Consider the following 4,608-nt stretch of genomic DNA (forward strand, 5'->3'; position numbering starts at 1 on the left):
TGGCGCCATCTCGGCTCACTGCAACCTCTGCCTCCCAGGTTCAAGCACTTCTGCTGCCTCAGCCTCCCAAGTAGCTGGGGTTATAGGCATGCGCCACCACACCTGGCTAATTTTTTGTATTTTTAGTAGATACGGGATTTTGCCATATTGGCCAGGGTAATCTCTAACTGACCTCAGATGATCCGCCCACCTCAGCCTCCCAAAGTGCTGGGATTACAGGCATGAGCCACCACGCTCGGCCCATTTTAATTCTTAAAGCAAACTTAAGTCATATTTCTCGGGGAATTTGTGTCTGTAATGTTTGAAACATTGAATGATGTTTCTTCACTATTGAAAGGCTTTGTCCATTTCTCTAACTTTTCTGTGCTCCTACATTCTTCTGTAATAGCACTGTCATATTACATTATAATGGTATATGTATCTCTAGTGTGTGAACTCCTTTACATCAGGGACCATGGGGAGATAACTGTAGCAAAGCCATTAAGAACACAGGACCTGGAGATAAGGCCACCCGGATCCAATGTTGCCTCTGCCATTTACTGGCGGTGTGATCTTGAACAAGTTGTATAACTTCTCTCTCTCAGTTCCTTCATTTATAAAATGAGAATAATAAATTATATCTACTTATAGGGGAGTTGTGAAAATTTTAAGTAGTAATACATGTTAAGTGAATATAATCACAAAGAAATGTTAATGATTATGGTTCTTAGCTGTTCCATAGCACCAACTCTTCACTGCGTGTGCTCTAAGTTTTGATCAATGTATAATAGACAGATTAGCATTACAGTGGTGTCAGGTGCAACTTAGGACTGAGCAGGTTGTATGATGTGATGTGTGGAGCAGGTACAATTTGTTTTCAGTAAGCGGTAAGCATAACATCGAGCCAGCACCAAAGAAAGATAGCCTTTACTGGAACCAGTGAGCACTTTGCCTCATTAATATAATAAGAATGTAGTTAGATCAGAAAATGTTGTACTCAAGTAGCCACACAGGACTGAATGGCAGCCACATAACTAGTGTGATGATTATGGAGGTTCTTATGGGCCCTTTGAGAAATTACGCCATCAGAATAAGTGTGCTAACTTGTTTAGTGAGTTTCTGAATATTTTAATCTCTTCAAATTGTGAATGCAAAAAAATTTAGAACTCCTAATCCTGTATAAAATTGTATCCAATAAATACATATTGAATGAACCAATTAGAAACTATCAATATTATTTCTCAGTATCTTTCAAGTGTAACACAATACTGACATAGAACCTATAATTAAATGCTTTTTGTATAAAAAGCATTCAGTTGTTCATGATCTGAATTTGGATTGCTGATTTGGTTATTACATTTAGCCAATTATTTACATGTACTAAGGATTACTTAGTGTTTTTTTGTGTTGTGTTTTGTTTTGTTTTGTTTTGTTGAGACAGAGTTTCGCTCTTGTTGCACAGGCTGGAGTGCAATGGCACGATCTCAGCTCACCGCAACCTCCACTTCCCGGGTTCAAGTAATTCTCCTGCCCCAGCCCCCTGAATAGCTGGAATTACAGGCATGCACCACCATGCCCGGCTAATTTTGTATTTTTAGTAGAGACAGTGTTTCTCCATGTTGGTCAGGCTTGTCTTGAACTCCCAACCTCAGGTGATCCGCCCACCTTGGCCTCCCAAAGTGCTGGGATTACAGGCATGAGCCATCGCGCCCGGCCTGGATTACTTAGTTTTTATAGCAACATTAATCTTTCATTTTATGGATTTTGATATGTTTAAATATACAGCTTTGTTAAATGTTTTTGTATTTAATGCATTTGCATTCATCTAATCTACTTATTTTAAATCTAACTGTATCCTGACTTCCTAGCATGAGTGGTTAAACAAAAGGAATATTTTTCAAATAATTATTCATGGTATCTAAATAACCTTAAGTACTATACTTTTAAGTCAAAATATAGTATCTTTGTTATTAAAAACAGTGCAGCATAAATGCAAATTCTGATGTTATTTGAATTTAAACAGAATTGAATTTATAAAGTATTTTGGCTGGGCGCGGTGGCTCAAGCCTGTAATCCCAGCACTTTGGGAGGCCGAGACGGGCGGATCACGAGGTCAGGAGATCGAGACCATCCTGGCTAACACGGTGAAACTCCGTCTCTACTAAAAAATACAAAAAACTAGCCGGGCGAGATGGCGGGCACCTGTAGTCCCAGCTACTCGGGAGGCTGAGGCAGGAGAATGGCGTAAACCCAGGAGGCGGAGCTTGCAGTGAGCTGAGATCCAGCCACTGCACCCCAGCCTGGGCGACAGAGCAAGACTCCGTCTCAAAAAAAAATAAAAAAATAAAGTATTTTTTCTTTAATTATATGGCAGTAATGTCCCAATGCTCAAGTTTTTTATCCAGAGCATTGATTAATTAGATTTTCTGCCAGTTATCTTGCAAGAACAAAGCCAGAAGGACAGGGCAAGCTTCCTTTGTGCTTCAGGATAGAGGTAAGAGGTACCTTTGTCTTTAGTGAAGAAACCCAGGTTCTGTTGCCATAGATCTCCTCTTTGCGAGTGAAGTCTTTCCATCAGGGGTTTGACTTGAACCTGAAGTCTTTTTACACCTCTGCATTTAATTTTTGCTCAGCTCTAGACATCACCCACTTTTAAAAGGAGCTTTATTGAGATACTTTTCAATAAATTTGAAATACAATAAAATTCACCCACTTGAAGTATACAAGTCAGTGGGTTTTTAATACAGTCATATAGTCATATGTTGCTTAACTCTGGGGATATGTTCTCAGAAATGCAATGTTAGGTGATTTCATTGTGTGAACATCATAGTGTATTCTTACACAAACCTAGATGGTATAGCCTACTACACACCTAGGCTATATGGTATAGCCTATTACTCGTAGGCCACAAACCTATACAGTATGTTACTGTACTGAATACTAGAGGCAGTTGGAACACAATGGTAAGTATTGGTGTATCTAAACTTAGAAAAGGTACAGTAAAGATACAGTATAGCTGGCATGGTGATGGGCACCTGTAGTCCCAGCTACTCAGGAGGCTATGGAGTGGGAGAATTGGTTGAGCCCAGGAGTTCTGGCCTGTAATGCACTATGCCGATCAGGTATCTGCACTAAGTTCAGCATCAATATGGTGACCTTATGGGAGAAGGGGCTACCGGTTTGCCTAAGGACGGGTGAACCAGCCCAGGTTGGAAACTGAAGGTCAGAACTCGTGTTCTTATCACTAGTGGGACCATGCCTGTGAATAGCTGCTGTACTCCAGTTTGGGCAACAAAGTGAGACCCTTCTTTTAAAAAAACTAAAACTAAAACAGTGTAATACATTAAAAAAAAAAAAATGGTACACCTAGCCTGGGCAACATGTCGAGGTCCCATCTCTGCAAACAAATTTAAAAATTAGGTGTGGTGGTGCATGCCATGGACCTAGCTACTCAGGAGGCTGAGGCAGGAGGATCACTTAAGCCCTCAGTTAAGGGAGGTCAAGGCTGCAGTGAGCCTCACACCACTGCACTCTAACCTGGGTGACAGAGTAAAACCTTGCCTCAAAGAAAATAATAATAATGTACACCTGTATAGGGTACTTACCGTAAGTGGAACTTATAGGACTGGAAGTTGCTCTGGGTGAGTCAGTGAGTGAGTAGTGAGTGAGTGGTGAGTGAGTGTGGAAGTCTAGGACATTACACTACTGTAAACTTTATAAACACTGTACACTTAGGCTACACTAAATGTATTAAAATATGTTTCTTTGATAATAAATTAACCTTAGCTTACTGTAACTTTTTTACTTTATAAACTTCTAATTTTTTTTTTTTTTTAACTTTTCAACTCTTTTGTAATAACACTTAAAACACCAGGCTGGGGCATGGTGGCTCATGTTTATAATCTCAGCACTTTGGGAGGCCAAGGTGGGAGGATCACTTGAGCTGAGGAGTTCAGGGTTGCAGTGAGCCATGATGAGGCCACCACACTCTTGTCTGGGCTATGTAGCAAGGCCCCAGGATCACTTGAAGCCAGGAGTTCAAGACCAGCTTGGGTAATACAGCAAGATCCTGTCTCTACAAAAAAAATAGAAATTAGCTGAGCATGGTACTGTGTGCCTAAGGTCCCAGCTATTCAGGAGGCTGAAGTAGGAGGATCACTTGAGCCCAGGAGTGTGAGGCCACAGTAAGCTATAATCACACCACTGCACTCCAGCCTGGGTGGCAGAGCAAGACCCCATCTCTTAAAACACACACATACACACACACACACACACACACACACACACACACACCCATTATACAGCTACACTAAAATCTCCTTATTTATATCCTTTTTCTATAAGCTTTTTCTATTTTTAAAATTGTGTAGGCCAGGTGCAGTGCCTCATGCCTGTAATCCCAACACTTTGGGAGACTGAGGCAGTAGGATCACTTGAGTTGAGGAGTTCAGGATTAGAGTGAGCCATGATCAGGCCACGGCACTCCTGCCTGGGTGACGTAGTGAGGCCCAGTCTCTAAGACACAAAACACATGCATTAACCTAGGACTACACAGGGTTAGGATCGTCAGTATTACTGTCTTCTGTCTCCACATCTTGTCCCACTGGAAGGTCTTCAGAGGCAGTAACA

General features: G+C 41.2%; 1 protein-coding gene across 1 annotated transcript in view; it reads left to right on the top strand.

Annotated features, from left to right (window-relative positions):
- Positions 1–4,608, top strand: part of LIN52 (lin-52 DREAM MuvB core complex component) — a 145,237-nt gene that overhangs the window by 99,027 nt on the left and 41,602 nt on the right. The window lies entirely within an intron of this gene.

The sequence above is a fragment of the Mandrillus leucophaeus genome, unplaced genomic scaffold, assembly GCF_000951045.1.
Source record: "Mandrillus leucophaeus isolate KB7577 unplaced genomic scaffold, Mleu.le_1.0 Scaffold228, whole genome shotgun sequence".
Lineage (NCBI taxonomy): Eukaryota > Metazoa > Chordata > Mammalia > Primates > Cercopithecidae > Mandrillus > Mandrillus leucophaeus.